The sequence below is a fragment of the Capricornis sumatraensis genome, chromosome 22 (assembly GCF_032405125.1).
Source record: "Capricornis sumatraensis isolate serow.1 chromosome 22, serow.2, whole genome shotgun sequence".
In the NCBI taxonomy this organism is placed as follows: Eukaryota; Metazoa; Chordata; class Mammalia; order Artiodactyla; family Bovidae; genus Capricornis; species Capricornis sumatraensis.
In genome coordinates this window covers 32765121-32782320 of record NC_091090.1, presented here as the reverse complement: position 1 = coordinate 32782320, position 17200 = coordinate 32765121, and the positions used below count along the sequence as shown (strand labels likewise).

At 40.1% G+C, this 17200-nt stretch overlaps 2 pseudogenes; both read left to right on the top strand.

The window, feature by feature from the left end:
- The first annotated feature begins 109 nt into the window (after positions 1–109).
- On the top strand, positions 110–2695 carry LOC138097963 (olfactory receptor 12D1-like; annotated as a pseudogene).
- Positions 2696–9979: 7284 nt separating this feature from the next.
- On the top strand, positions 9980–15851 carry LOC138097961 (olfactory receptor 1f45-like; annotated as a pseudogene).
- Positions 15852–17200: the final 1349 nt, after the last annotated feature.

Below are 17200 nucleotides of genomic sequence, written 5' to 3'. Positions count from 1 at the left end.
GCAATGTTCCTCAAAATATTATTGTCTAGATGGGAAAATCCTCAGCTGTGGGACTCTGTTCCCATCAGAGATTGCATTCCATATGTTATTTTGTCTTTTCTTTCAAGTGATGCTGAATCAAACCTCAGTCACTGAATTTCTCCTCCTGGGAGTGACAGACATCCAAGTACTGTAGCCTGTTCTCTTTGTGGTTTTCCTTGCAACTTACATTGTCAATGTGGCTGGGAATGCAGCCACCCTGATGGTTGTCATCTCTGATTCAAGAGTCCATTCTCCTATGTATTTTTTCCTGGGAAACCTGTCATGTCTAGATATCTGCTGCTCCACGGTGACTCTGCCAAAGATGCTGGAGAACTTCCTCTCTACACACAAAGCAATTTCTTGGGATGCATAAGCCAGCTTCATTTCTTCCACTTCCTTGGCAGCACAGAGTCTATGTTGCTGGCCGTGATGGGTTTTGACCGCTTTGTGGCTATCTGCAAACCAGTTGGTTACCCTCTTATCATGAGTCATCAGGTCTGTGTCCAGATGGCTATCTTTGTCTGGATTATTGGGTTTTTCCATGCCCTGTTGTACTCAGTAATGACCTCTCGCTTAAACTTCTGTGTGCCGGGGTCCAGCCCCGGTGGATCCAGGGTGATTTGAAGGTGGGGACGGAGTCAGCGTCTTTGAAAAAATACATATTTAATCACAGATAAAGAGAGATTAGAAATGGATAGTGTAGTAGGAAGATTAGTGGAGAAAAAGAGGCTGAATAACTTGGATTACGTGGAATAGCATCCATGCTCCAGATGGGAATTCAGCCAGAAAAATGGGAGCAAGAAAGAAGCAACATGGGGGAATCAGTCTTTCTGGAAACTGATCCAATTTCTTTATTTTGGGGTTTGCTTATATACCTTTTGTTACACATAGGGATGAATACAGAGTCACTCGGGGGTCAGCAGTCCTGACCTTTATCAAAATCAGGTGCTTCACATAAATGTATAAGAAAAGGGTACATCATCTTCTGGCCATGAATGAGACCTGCTGACATTTTATGATCCTTTCTTTCTGATAACCCAAAAACTTATTTCTTCCAAGGGTGTTTTTTCTTAAACCAGGCACCACCCTCCAAATAAAGTTACATTCCTATAGGGTGAGGGTGTAGTGAGTTACAATCAAGAAAGGAATTTATTTAACCCAAGGTTAACATGATTAATCTTAAAGGTTAATACTTATTTCTCCTATATGCTTAAAGGTTAATACTTATTTCTCCTATATGTTAGTTATATTCATTAGAAGTGTAGGGAACATGGAGATTTAGCAGCAAACATCAGCCCAACAACTGAAAATCCTTTCACCAATGTTCCCCTTAAGATCTATTTAGTCTTAAGATATGATAAAGTTACATTTTTACATAGCAAGGACACAGTGATTTATAACAAAGTACAGTGATCTATTACAAAAGAGAAAATCCATTAACTCAAAAAGTTTAGTATTGCTAACATCAAAAACTACCATATTTCCTTTGCTATATTCCAAATACATTGATTAATATATTCCCAAGTGCCTAAGGATATGGAGGCCTGGCGGCAATCATTGACTCAACAAGAAGAAAAAGCCCTATGCTAATTAAGACTCAAAATACTCCAAAACCCTCTGTGCTGTTTATGGTTGAGAGGTAGTAAACAATCATGTGGCAGGAGTATGGATAATCCTGTCACACAAGCTAGTCTGTCAGCAGAGAGGTTTGACCTGAGGCATCCTTGTCCCACCCAGAGCAGGGAATTAGCAGCAATTATTGACACAACAAATGAAAAAACCCTTCACCAATATAATTCCTAACCAACCCATTATACTAATAATTTCTAACTCCACAAGAGAATTTGCCTTTAGTAAGTCTAAAACATCTCATGCCTCTCAGGTTGGGAGGCTGTAAACAATCACATGTGGCAGGACGAACCTATACAGGTGGGCTAGATAACCTCCAGAGGAGTCCGTAAGCTGAAACACTCTTGTCACGCCCAAGAATTTTTATTGCTTTGGAGCTGCACGTTTACTCCTTCTCCGAGAGAAACGGTTATGGGGGAGAGCCCCCCGTAAAGTCAGAGGTGTAGGTGAGAACATAAAACAGACTCTGGTTTGGGGGTTAGATGCTCGGAAACAGGGGGTTTCCTGAGGCTTGATCACACCTTTGCGTATGCCAAGCCCCCTTCCTCATGACCTTTGCCATGGGCGGAGTTCCTCACGCTGGCCCCCAGCACTGTGGTTCCAACTATATCCATCACTTCTTCTGTGATATTAAGCCATTGTTGGAGTTGGCCTGCGGGAGCACTGACCTCAATGAGTGGCTGCTCATACTGTCATGGGGACCTTTGCCATTGGCCCATTTTTTCTAACACTTCTATCCTATGCCTACGTTATTATCTATCTTTTTTTCAAGACCCACTCTTGCAGCATGCTCCATAAAGCACTGTCTACTTGTGTCGCCCACTTCATGGTAGTTGTTCTTTTCTATGCTCCCGTACTTTTCACTTATATTCGTCCTGCCACAGGTAGCTCTGTGGAGCAGGAACGGATCATTGCCATTATGTACAGCGTGGTCACTCCTGTACTAAATCCACTGATCTATACTTTGAGGAACAAGGAAGTGAAGGGGGCCTTGAGGAGAGGGCCAGTAGAAGACTCTGACCTGAAGTCTAGAGAATTCTTCTGAGGCATAAAGGGGCAAAGAGAAAACTGACATGTGAAGTCATACTGCTTTTCTGATTGTTTACCATTTGTAAAAACAGAAGGAAGTGTATAAAGGAAATGTAAGTGGGTAAGTCCAGTATATTTTGTTAAATAATGCATTTCTAGATAATATAATGGAAACTTGAACAAACTACATGGAATCTTAATGCTGAATCTGTTTCAGGGATATCAATTGATGAAACTGATTTGTCATGTATTCTTTCGTGTTCTTGAACAAAATTAGATACAGAAATTTGTCTTAGTTACCCATGAACTCTGTAATTGAATAGTATTTAGGGCTGTTTACCTGTGTGTTCCCTGTAAGTTTATATATCAAAATGTGAACAATAAAGTCTTATGCTGTAATATTTTAAGGTATTGAATTAATGGCCCTGATTACTTAATTGGAAAAATAAGTGGTAACTCACATATGAGCCAAAGGATAGTTTTAAGTGATAAATCAATGTCATGATTTGTTTTTCTCCAATCTGGAAGCAAGTAAGTAATTAAAGCAAAAAAAAAATTGAGTATTAATTAAGAGATAAAATAACCAATGGTTTATCTAAAGAATTTTGTGAACTCTGACTCCGAATATGTTTTATAAGTCAATTGGACCACCTGTCAAAGATAGTTGTAAAATATTGTTATAAGTGGCTGCTGCTAAGTCACTTCAGTCATGTCCGACTCTGTGTGACCCCATAGATGGCAGCCCACCAGGCTCCCCCGTCCCTGGGATTCTCCAGTGGCAAGAACACTGGAGTGGGTTGCCATTTCCTTCTTCAATGCATGAAAGTGAAAAGTGAAAGTGAAGTCGCTCAGTCATGTCCAACCCTTAGCATGGACTGCAGCCTACCAGGCTCCTCCATCCATGGGATTTTCCAGGCAAGAGTCCTAGATTGGGGTGCCAATCCTTAACAAAAAAAATCTCAGGAATACCTTTCCTGCCCATTGGTATATTTTCCCCTCAATTATTGGGATCTTGAAAATTGAGTTTCATGACTTTTCCTTCTAATATATTTTCTTTTTTATTTCTATATTTACTTTCACAGATTACAGTGTGATATAATATCATGTAATATCGGCGAAATATGAAGAACTCATCCAAAATTTCTCTTGTTTTCCTTACCTGTCATCAAGCTTATACTAAGTAAAAACTATTAAACAGTAACTGCTGAAGTATTTTTGGAGGTAATAGGCAAGAATTACTATGTTCCTCACTTTATAACTTCTTAGAAGTGTCACTGGACCTGAAACCATGGGGAGTCCCAGCATGTACAACTATTAGAGATACAGGATTCCCTGGTGTCCCTGCAGTGGTTAGGACTATTCACTTCCACTGCCAAGGGCTGGGGTTCAATCCCTGGTTAGGGAACTAAGATTCCACAAGCTGGGCAGCACAACCACAGATAAATAATAATAATAATAAATAAGTAAAATAGAGATATATACAGGTAAGAATATAGGAGGATATTTTGAGGTTATGGACTGATCATTCACACTATTTACATTCACTTTTGTAGATCCAAAGAATTTGGTCTTAATCTTACTCACATGGTTCTCCAACTCTACCTTCTTTGGTCCAGTTTTGTTCTAGTGACAAAACAGTGACAATTCCAGTTTTGTTTATAAAAGAAAGTGTATGGGGAGAAGGCATCTTAACCCTGAACTATCTCAGACCAGAATTTCTATGGATCAGAATTTTTTACATAATCTAACCTTCATAGAGACTAAACTATAGAGGAGCACATAGTTACCTACTGCTGCATAACACACTGTTACCCAAAACACAGACGTTTAAACATATTTAATTAAGCTGCATTATTCTGTGGTTCAGAAATTGGGAAGAGTACAGTAGGGAGGCATTAACTCCATTTAATATATTTCAGATCTCAACTGAGATGACTTTATCAATAGATGTATGAAAATAATTTTATAAACTTCAATATGTTTTATGACAAAAGTTCAGAGCACTGAAAATAAAAGGACACATATGATATATTGTAGCTGTATATCAGTCTCTTCAAGTTACTCTTACATAAGGAGACAGACCAGTGAATAGTAGAAGTTTTGCGTTTTAAGTAATTTTTCTAAGTTACTTCCAAATCAATGTTAGGCTTCTGTTTAATTGTTAATTTTCATCCTCAACCCTATCTATAGGAAACTTTCTCAACAGAAAATTCCTCGAGGTTTTTCACTAATGAGTACCTTTGGGAACTGAGTCTCCAAGGCCAGAAAGATTTATTTTGAGGCAAACTCTTTCTGGTCCCAAGAGAAATGAAGGTTGATAATGCTCAGCTCCTAAATGCATTGTCTTTAGCTGGTACATCAGAATATTCCAAGGCCCTCAAATTCTTTGTTCTTTCCCATCCACCTACCAATAACATTAGATAGAATGAATATTTCTAAGTTCATCATTTACAGAGTAAAGATTAGAGAAACCAGAGGCAGGGGTTGAAGATGTCATGTGCCAAATGGAATAATGGGATCAGCTTTCAAAGTGGACCTAGAGAGTTCAAGTTCTGTACTTGGTGGGCTATATAACATAGAAAGTCTCTTTTGATTTGTGTATCTGTTTCCAGGACAGTATATAAATCAAACCAGCTGAAAGAGCATATCTTAAATGGTAAAACTGCTATGGTAGAAATGTTTAGTTGGAAATTAAATATATATGTCTAGAGTTAGAAATATAACTTGAAATTAAAGGTATCATTTGAGAGCTATGTGTTAATAGATATGTGAAGCATAAAAGACCGAAAGGGGAGAGGTACAAAAGTGAATAAGAAGAAGGAGGAGCAGCAAGCAGCCAATGAGGCTGAAAACAAGTCTGCGCTGGAAAGTGAGAGCTGGGTGGGTATTCTGAAAGCAAGGTGTTTTTGTTTTTGTTTTTAAGCATTTAAGGTAAGAAAAAAAAGATCAAGTCTGTTAAGTGTTACTGAGAGGTCAAGTAATTTAAAGACAGAGAATTGAACTTTGACATTGACAAGAATGAATTCAGTGGAATGGTGAGACCAAAAATTTCATTGAACTCAGTTCAAGAGAAGATTAAAGGCAAACGGTTTGAAAAGTAATTGGCAACAAGTAGTGGAGACACTGAGCTTTTTGAAGACTTTGCTTTAAAATCAGGGAAGTGGGCCATCATCTGGAGAAGGCTACAGGAACTCACCAGGTGGAGGGTATGCTCTATCTGAGGCCAAAATTTTAAAGATGGTTAGAAAACCCTCATTACTTTGAGATGTTAAAACAGTATTCAGGTAATTTGTCTTGAGACCTAAGGTAAACCATATATTCTCTAGAGTTTTAAATATATATACATACATATAATAGTATAATTCTCTTATTTATACTATAATTGAGAGATGGATACAATATAAACCTACAGGTGGGTATAATAACAGTGAGACTATTCAGTAATAGTCAAGAAGGCATAACCTGAGAGATTTGGAATGTGAGAATTACAGCCCTGTCTGAGCTGAAGAAGTAATATTCTAAAGCAGTAAGTGGAGAAAGAAATGGCAACCCACTCCTGTATTCTTGCCTGGAAAATCCCATGGACAGAGGAACCTGGTGGGCTAGGGTGCATGCGGTCCCAAAGAGTGGGACACAACTGAGTGACTGAACTGAAAGAGATAAAGGAGTACAGAAAGACTTAATCTTGTAAAAAGTGGGAAATCTTTCAGTTCTCAATAACAATGATAGAGAAAATGAAAGCAAAAAAGAGCAATACAGATGACAAAAGAATATATTTTGCTATATCTGAATTCTACACAGCACGTTAATGACATCCACATCATCTGATGTTGGAGAATGATAGAAAAGCAAATTCTCATGTCCCGCTTCAGAACTCTTAAATCAGAACCTCTGATCCTTAAGCATGCTAAGGTTTCAGAATCTCTGGTGTTACATATTTAAAAATGCTTGGCTTGAAGAAGGAAAGTGTTAAGTCTCTTTATCCTGAGTCAGTTAACATTGGAACATTTAAAGTTTACATTTAAAGTAACAAGGGAGAAATGATATATCAGTGGAAAAGTCGCTCAGTCGTGTCTGACTCTTTGTGATCCCATGGACTGTAGTCTACCAGGCTCCTCAGCCCATGGAATTTTCCAGACAAGAGTACTAGAGTGGGTTGCCATTTCCTTCTCCAGGGGATCATCCCAACCCAGGGATTGAACCCGGGTCTCCTGCACTGCAAGCAACGCTTTACCGTCTGAGCCACGAGGGAAGCCCCCATTTAAAAATGCTTGGCTTGAAGAAGAAAAGTGTTAAGTTTCTTTATCCTGAGTCAGTTAACATTGGAACATTTAAAGTTTACATTTAAAGAAACAAGGGAGAAATGATATATCAGTGGAAAAGAAAATGTAACTGTGCCTATCACAAGATTCCTTATAAGGCTTTGATTATAGATGCCACAGACTGCAAAAATGTTGAAGAGCATCTGCCTTACACAACTCATTATTAACAGACACAAATAAAACTTTTATTCAGGTGTAATTGATTATTTCCAAGAAGCAGAATATAGTTCATCTCTTCACAGTAGTTGACACAAAGGGCATTTTCTCCTCTACTCATACATGAGAAATACATAGATGTCCTCATGTTTTGAGAGCAACTACTGAACAATAATCCTTGGAAACAACCATATACTCATGACCTAGGTGGTGCTTAAAATAGTTTAAAGAACCCTCATCCCTACTGGGCTTCCCAGGGGACACTAGTAGTAAAGAACCTGCCTGCAAGTGCAGAAGATATAATGTATCTTCAATCCCTAGGTCAGGAAGACCTCCTGGAGGGCATGACAACCCACTCTGGTATTCCCTCCTGGAGAATCCCATGGACAGAGGCATCTGGCAGGCTACAATCCATATGATTGCAAAGAGTCAGACACGACTGAGCGACTTAGCATGCATGCACTCATGCATGGTCTCTACTCCCAGGAATTTATACTATAATTGAGAAAAGGAGAATGAATGCTGCTGAGTAATAGAAAATCCTATCTTACTGATAGAAGGTTGAAGATGCAGAAGTTCTTGATAAAGAGAGGCACCAGTGGATATGTGATACAACACAAAAAAAGATATTAGAAAGATTTAAACCAGGGAGAATCAAGCCCAAAGAAGAAAGCCCTAAAATTTATGGCAGATGCTGACAGCTTGGATCTTAGCAACTAGAGGTAGAGACAGTGAAGCCTGTTAGCTGCTGGTGAAACTCACTGGGAATGAGTTGACTAGAGAAAGCTCAAAAAGAATGACAATTTAAAAAGTGAGAAGAGTCTGAAATGACGGACGTTTCATAGGAAATAAAATTTATTGTACTTGGTCTCAACTTGATGAAGGAATTAGATGAATCTATGTTTCCACCCCATGTTACCAGGACAGTTTTTGTAGGAAAGAAATTTTATTCTCGAAATGGAGAAATACTTTTGGGGGAAGACAACCCATCGTCCTCTCCTACCTTCACTTACCATTTATTTCATTTTCTGACATACACCATACTTTGATCTCCAAGCTTTGGAGAGGAAAATCTGATTCAATCTCAGACATAATGATCCTATCATTTTGATAGAGAGACCAACATTAACTAAATAACCTAAATATTTAAATAAATGTGATTACATCCTCCATATTACAATTGCAGTAAACTACCATGACACCACCCTTATGGCAGAAAGTGAACAGGAACTAAAGAGCCTCTTGATGAAAGTGAAAGAGGAGAGTGAAAAAGTTGGCTTAAAGCTCAACATTCAGAAAACAAAGATCATGGCATCTGGTCCCATCACTTCATGGGAAATAGATGGGGAAACAGTGGAAACAGTGGCAGACTGTATTTTTCTGGGCTCCAAAATTACTGCAGATGGTGATTGCAGCCATGAAATTAAAAGATGCTTGCTCCTGGAAGGAAAGGGATGACCAACCTAGATAGCATATTCAAAAGCAGAGACATTACTTTGCCGACTAAGGTCCGTCTAGTCAAGGCTATGGTTTTCCCAGTGGTCATGTATGGATGTGAGAGTTGGACTGTAAAGAAACCTGAGCACTGAAGAATTGATGCTTCTGAACTGTGGTGTTGGAGAAGACTCTTGAGAGTCCCTTGGACTGCAAGGAGATCCAACCACTCTATTCTAAAGGAGATCAGTCCTGGGTGTTCTGGAAGGACCGATGCTAAAGCTGAAACTCCAATACTCTGGCCACCTCATGCGGAGAGTTGACTCATTGGAAGGGAGGCCTGGCGTGTTACGATTCATGGGGTCACAAAGAGTCACGCACGACTGAGCAACTGAACTGAATTGAACTAAATATTCCATTATGTTCCATGTTTACAACATCTTCTTTCTCCATTCATCTGTCACTAGGTATTTAGGTTTTTCCATGGCTTTGTTATTGTAGATAGTGTTTCTGTGAACGTAGGGGTACATGTGACTTTTTTCATCATAGTTTTGTCTGGGTATATGCCCAGAAGTGAAACTGCTGGGTCATATGGCAACTCTACTTTTAGTTTTTGGAGGAACCTCCATACTGTTTTCCACAGTGGATGCAACAATTTATATTCCCACCAACAGTGTAAGAGGGTTGCTTTTGCTCCATGTTCTACCCAGCATTTATCACTTTGTATACCTTTTAATGGTGGGCATTCTTACTCATGTGGTACCTCATTGTAGTTTTGACTTGCATTTCTCTAATAATTAGCAATGCTGAGCATTTTTACATGCACCTACTGGCCATTTGTATGTAGGAACCCATTTTTTACACAATGAAGTGACATGATGAGATCTTCTTTTTTGAAAAGACCATAGTATGGAGAATGTATTGGATGGGGGCATGATCCTTGTGAAAACAGTTAGGAGGACACTGACTGTGTAGGTGGGTATGTATTTATTGAGCCCCTTCTATGTGCCAGGCATTAAGCTAAGTACTGAAACACAGCCTGTGCCTTGAAAGACTCATGGTCTTGTGAAGAAAACAGATTAACAGGCAAGTAGTTAAATCACCAATTATACAAAGTATCATTAAGAAAACTCTTTACACTTTAATACCTCCAGGAAATCTCTGTTATTTCTCTTATTCTCTTCCCTTGATGTTTCCTTAATTTGACCATCTTTTGTGAGGTACACCTCTTGTCTTCCCCACTGGTATTTTGTTAATCCATTCTTCCCATTGGTGGTATAAGTAAAACCCATTGCCAAGAGAAAGGATCCAAGGTTTTATCCATCTGTAGCTAACTAAGTGAATCCTATTCATGCTGATTCTTTTCCTGTAGCCCATCAAGACCTGAAATGAACTGCAGCAAGAACCCTGACTTTGTCCTCTCAGGACTGTCCAGTGACCCAGACAAGCCACAGGTCCTCTTTGGTCTCTTCCTGGCCCTCTACTTGCTGAGTCTCTTAGGAAACTCGCTACTGCTGCTGGCGATTGGTGCTGACATCCACCTCCACAGCCCCATGTATTTCTTCCTCAGCCAGCTCTCCCTGGTCGACCTCTGCTCCACTACCACCACAGCCCCCAAAATGCTGGAGACTTTGTGGACCAGCAACGTATTGATCTCCTTCTCTGAGTGTCTAGCCCAATTATATTTCTTTGCAGTTTTTGCTAACATGGACAACCTGCTTTTGACGGCCATGGCTATCGACTGCTACGCTACCATCTGCCATCCCCTGCACTCTGCACTCCTAATGACTCCTTGCAGATGTGCACTGCTGGTGGGTGGGTCATGGGGAGTGGCCCATTCTATCTCTCTTGTCCTTGCCCTGTTGCTATGCCAGCTCTCATTCTATACTAATCAAAAAATTCCCCACTTTTTCTGTGATTACGGACCACTCTTTGGCCTTTCTGCTCTGATACCCACCTCAATGAGGACCTGATGATGGTTCTGACAGGACTGTTAGGAATCAGCCCTCTCCTCTGCATCATAAGCTCCTATGCCCATATTTTCCTTGCTGTAGCTCAGGATCCAACAGCACAGGGGAAAAAACAAAGCCCTGGCTACATGCAGCTCCCACCTCTCCACACTCATCCTCTTCTACAGCTCGGTCTTTTCCACCTACCTGAAGTCCCTGTCAGCTCCTGATGCCTCTGGGGTTGGGTGCTGCTGTCATGTATGCCCTGGTAACCCCCACTCTCAATCCTTTCAGGTATAGCCTAAGAAATAAGGATGTGGAGAGTTCCCTGAACAGGATTCTGGGCATAGAGAGTTCATGGCTGCTGCTACTGCTAAGTTGCTTCAGTCGTGTCCGACTCTGTGTGCCCGCATAGACGGCAGCCCACCAGGCTCTGCTCTCCCTGGGATTCTCCAGGCAAGAACACCGGAGTGGGTTGCCATCTCCCTCTCCAATGCATGAAAGTAAAAAGTGAAAGTGAAGTCACTGAGTCGTGTCCAACTCTCAGCGATCCCATGGACTGCAGCCTACCCTGCTCCTCCGTCCATGGGATTTTCCAGGCAAGAGTGCTGGAGTGGGGTGCCATTGCCTTCCTCAAGAGAGTTCATGATATTAGGAATAATTCCAAGAAACAAGTATTTTAGGGAAAAGAAAAATCACACTCTTCACCACCACACTGATAAAATGAGTCAGTTAACACCAAGGCTTTCACATGTCACACTGTATGATAAGGTATATTGGATATATCATTACATAGAAATTTGGAGAACTAGCTTCCAGGTCCCACTCTAGGTGCAAGCTTGTATATGTATTCCAGCTATAAGTATCTATATTATTTGTTATCTATATTATTATCTCAAAACGTTATATCAGTAATATGTCAAAGTGAAAGTGAAGTCATGTCTGACTCTTTGCGACCCCATGGACTATAGCCTACCAGGCTTCTTCATCCATGGGATTTTCCAGGCAAGAATAATGTAGTGGGTTGCAATTTCCTTCACCAGGAGATCTTCCTGACCCAGGGATTGAAGCCGGGTCTCCCAAATTGTAGGCAGATGCTTTACCATCTGAGCCACCAGGGAAGTCAAAGGAAGTATAATATACATTACATTATATTATATAATTAAGTATATAATATATATATATATAATATTCTTTAGAGTTGATTGGACGAGCTGCTCTTTTTTTTTTTTTTTTTTTGCAGCCTTCTTTATGGTCTAACTCTCACATCTGTACACGACTGCTGGAAAAACCACAGCTTTGACTACATGGATCTTTGTCAGCAAAGTGATATCTCTGCTTTTTAATACGCTGTCTAGGTTTGTTATAGCTTTCCTTTTAAGGAGCAAGCGTCTTTTAATTTCATGGCTACAGTCACTGTCCACCATGATTTTGGAGCCCAAGAAAATAAAGTCTGTCAGTGCTTCCACATTTCCCACTTCTGCTTGCCATACAGTGGTGGCACTTTCATAGACATTAGAGGAAGAAGGCAGGACACACGGAAAGTGGTGCCCCGTGGTCAAGCCCTAGATGATGGCAGGAGTTTGGGGAGGTTCCATTCTGTGTCCATTCTTTATGAAGCTTCTCTGCATTTTCTGATTCTGGGTCTCTCTCATTTGCTACAAGGCTGAGGTGTCAAATGCAGTCTGTGGAAGAGGGTGGAGATCTCTGGAATAAAAAATACATAAACTAAATATAAGATATTTATATTTTAATATTTTATCTCTTTATATTTTTTCTCTTAATTGAAAAATATATCAGATTATTTGAACTAGTAATTATTACATGTATTATTGGATTTACAATATATATTGATAAAAAATACACAACAGTAATAGAAAACAGGAGAGGGAGAAAATGGAGCTATATTGTAGCAAACATTCTATAATTATATCAAACTATCAATATTAAGTTGAAGTACATTATAATAAAGATGCACTTTAAATTGCTTTGTAAATATAATACTCTTGAGACATCATCATCTATTCCCATCATTACCAACATTTTGATCACTATTGCTATTTCTATCACCAGTTTAAAAATGAAGATCATCACCATCAGCTTTAGTCGATATCATCTTTTTGTCAGCAGAGTCACCTTACAAATTACCTTCTTCAGTTCTCTCCCCATCAGTAACACTAGTATCATCATCATAAGTAAGAGAATAGAAACTGGTCCTATGCACTTTTTCCCCTTTTAATGCCTTATTTTTCAGAATGTTCTATTAATTTGTGTTTTTGTGCTATCTTGATAATTGTGGGAAATATCATCATGGCATGGTGGATAAAAAATGTCTTCATAAATTTGAAAGCATGATAAATATTTTCCCTGGGAATACAAGATTACATAACTTACACAGCACAATATATCTGGGCTCCCTAGGTGGTGCAGTAGTAAAGAATCTGCCTGCACAATATATACACAATGTCTAAAATTTTCTTTAAAATTTTCCAGGAAAAAAAAAAGGAATGGTAGATAGTAGGCACAATATTGGCAAAACATTGACATCAAAGCTGAATGATAGGTGCATAAGGGTCTATGACACTACCAACTCTACTTCTCTGAATGTTTGACATTTTCTACAATAGAAAGCTAAAATGACAATCCCAAGATCCTCATCTATTCCTCCCCCTTACTTGCCCCCTCTGATAACCATAAATTCATTCTCTAAGTCTGTGAGTTTCTTTCTGTTTTGTAAATAAGTTCATTCGCATCCTTTTTAGGCTGTATGAGATATTATATGATATTTGTCTTTGCTGACTTACTTCACTCAGTATGATAATCCCCAGATCCATCCATTTTGCTGCAAATGGCGTTATTTCATTCTTTTGAATGACTGGGTAATATTCCACTGAATGTATGTTCCACTTCACCTTTATCCATTCATCAGTCAATGGACAGATGGGATTGACATGTACATTCTGCTATATTTAAAATAGATAACCAACAAAGACCTACAGTAAAAAGATAAAAAATAAAGCAAAAAGTTAAAATGAATAAGTGAAGTGCGTTCACCTTTAAATATTTTCAAAATATCCGTATACTTAGACATTGCAATCAAACCACAAAGAACACATTAAAGTAAATTCTAGAAATAGACAATACTTGTGAAAGAATGGAATACAACAGTGAAAGAATGGAATACAATTAAAAATTCCCAGTGATGAAAGAATATTTAAGAATGTCATGTTTAGCCATATTATAAAGCCCCAAAGAATAAAACATCGAATTGTCCATAAAGTTCACTCAGTTTTTTTTCTGCCAAGCCAGTATGTATTTGTTGATCTTCAAAAAGAATTGTCCTAAAAGATTTCACTGGAAAATCGGATTATAAACTTAATGATCCAATTTCTGTTATTTATACATATGCATAAAATGCAATTCTGATGTCATAAAACATTGCTATAAATAAACAGTATTTCTAGGTTTCTTTTAGTGATGCTATTTGTGTTTGTTTTTTATATAAAATATTCATGACCTATTTCATAGAGAAATAATAGAATTTAAGATAAAAAAATTTAATCTAACACTTAAAATTACCATACTTGCCTCACTTTTAGAGGAACCATAGAAAGATTAGAGGGGAACAAGAGAATAGACAAAGAAATGCTTTTTCAAACATTCTTGGAAGACTTCTCACCATGTGGGTGAGCCTTTCTCTTGCTGACCACAGCAAGAACTGCCAATACAATCACTACAATCCAGGCATAAGATATCAGAATCAGTCCATAAGGAATAGTGAGATAACCACACAATGAATGAATGAGTGTTGTCATCTGGACCACTCAGTCCAGGATCTGAGCAGGCCAGTCATAACAAAGGCTCTAAAGTCACAGTAAAATTGGTTAATGTGGTTGTGCCGCTGGACCTCTGCTGGGCCATCAGGGCCACAACCTAGCCATATATACCATGAAGCCAAAGAGCCAGGCTATGCCCACCTGCCCCAAGTACTGTCTGGGAGTGCGTGGCAGCGAGAGTAACAATTATTCAGTAGTGATTATATTCCTTGACCACCAGTCAGGAGCATCCAGTTGTCCCTAGAGAGCCAAAGATAAAGAACTGGGTCAAGCAACCAATCATAGAGATGAATGCCTTCTGCAGGAAGTCCTCCAGCACTTTTGGCATCACTTTACACATACAGAAGAAAGGATGGAATTACAAATACATAGACTCATAAACATCACTTACACACTGAGCACAAAATAATTGCTATTCACTTGTATTATATTCATACCATATACTAGAACAAGAAATTATTAATGTGATGAATATACAATGAACTTCTGCATAGCAAAAAAAAAGTGATTTGCAATAGAAAGATGGACAAAGGACACGGCATTTACATTGGAATTAAAGCTTGGATAGATGTCAGAACACATATAAATATCCTTTGGATGAGGCAGATAGTATATTTGTACCTAAAGGGTATAGCAAGAAGTAAAGATACACAATGAGAGACCAGCTTCATTCTCCTAGAGGGAAATGTGAGCTTGGGAATTCCAAAATTAAAGGAAATAATTTAGTGTTAACACCAACATTGAAAATCAGACTGAAAAGAAACAAAGCACGAATATTTTTCCCTAGTCCTCCCTCTATTTTCCACAAAGCCACAGTAATAAATGAGGGGAATATTGAAAGATAATCATGTTTCCGTATGGATTAAAGAAATATGACTGACCCTCATGCCTTAACTGTCATAGCCCAATTTCCTTCCATTTTATAGTTTTTCCAAGGAAGGTCCCAAGATGAGAAAGTATATCCATACCTCTGTCCCAGGAAATGAAAGATAATTTAAGAAAATTTGAGGCCACTGAGAACTGTACTGCCTGTGGTTCTGAAACTAAGAAAGAAACAGGAAAGAAAAGAGGAAAAACGAGAAAAATGGAACTCAAGATAGGAATTCCCCAAGGAGAATTCTCTTCTATTGCAGGTATAGAAAGGTAACTTGTTTATTCTTGCAATACTCCTCTCAAACCCAGGGGGACACTCTCTCTCAGAGTTTATATATCTAGAGAACCATTGATCATAAACAAAAGGAAGAATCTCAGAAAGAAGAGGTTTTGGAATATGAAGAGCTTATACTATAATCCCAATATAAACTATCACTTCAAACATTTTTCTACTGTTTATTTTTCATAGTTTTCTACTGTTTATTTTTCTTCTGAAAAAGGTAAGAAGTAAGTCTGGTCAACTTTCTTTTTTTTTTTCAAGGTACACTAATGCTTCTTTTAATGGCGGCGCAATAAGGAAGTACAAGATGTTACTAGCTTGAGCTAAAAGAGATTTTAAAAGATGCCCACTGACACTATCACGTAGCCTGACGGCAGAAATGACTCTCAGACTGCCACGGTTGCAGAAAATGTGCAGGACGGAGCGAGACTACAGCTTGTGTTTAAGATTAAGGGGGTAGAAGAGTTAACTGCTAACCCAGCACTACGACTGTACTTATTTGGGGGGAAAAAAAAAAAACGGCTGTGTTTCAGCGATGGTTTCGTCTCTCATTTCTCTTAGGCGGGTAGGGAGTCTGCTTCCTCGAGTTTCACCTGTTCTTGTTGATAGACCTTTTGTCTCAGTAGGCTGCCATCTGCTGGGATAGCTGCGGGAGTCCTCAGGGAGTCTCTGAAGTGCGTTGTGTACAAGTGTGTCTGAGAGCTCACACAACTCCTTTCCTTCCAGCGTGTAGTCCTCATTTGCTCTCTGGTTGAATAAAAGTACTCGCAATGTCTCCTTTCCATATTCCCTGCCATCAAACCCAGTCAGGTCCCAAATCCTCAATCAACACCGGGTTTTAAAACTTGGGAGATGGGAATAAGGGGGGGACAAAAAGGTTTGTGCACAAGCCTCCCGCTCCTGAGCCCAGACCTGTGCTCTGAGATTTCCCCACAGCTGTCCACTTTCCTTCTGGTAGCTGACCGTTCAGCTCTGCCCCCGAGGGGAACACGCCACGGGGAGGAGGCACACGCTCCTCTTCCTCCAGTCCTCGCTTCCGGTGTCAGCTGTCCCGCCACAGCCCCTCAGTCTGCCACGTGTCCTTTTCCATGTGGACTAAGCCCTTCAGGAGCTGGCCGTGCTTCTCAGACCCGCCATGTGCATGCCGCGTGGACCCCCGAGTGGAGTCGGGGGCGGGCGGCCGGGGTCCGGGTGGACACTAAGGCACTTTCCTCTCCACACAGCGGCAGGAACCACCACCCCACCCCCGCCCACCCCCGCCCCCGAGCTCTCCCGAGCAGACGACCCCAGGCAGGCCGGCTCCCCGTTCAGGCAGCTGGTCGATGACGAGAAAGACTGGGCCGCACCCTCGTTGTTCAAACTCGGGTGGCTCTCCAGCATGACCAAGTGAGGAGGATGCTCCATCTCTCTAAATACTCCTGCGTTATTTCTCCTAGAAGTGACTCTGCCCCTTTGTTTCTGAGCCACACCAGTCTCTGCCGTGGCCACGGTGGCATGTGGTCCCCTCCTTCAGTTGGGGTGGAGAAGACTTTAAGCCTAGAGCCAGTGAAGATCGTGCCCCAGAGTTCACAGCACTCAGGACTCCAGACCTCAGTTCCTATAGCTTAGACTGCATCAGCCTTCACCGGTGCCTTCACTTGCGCCTTCTCACACCGCAAGGGGGAATTAACC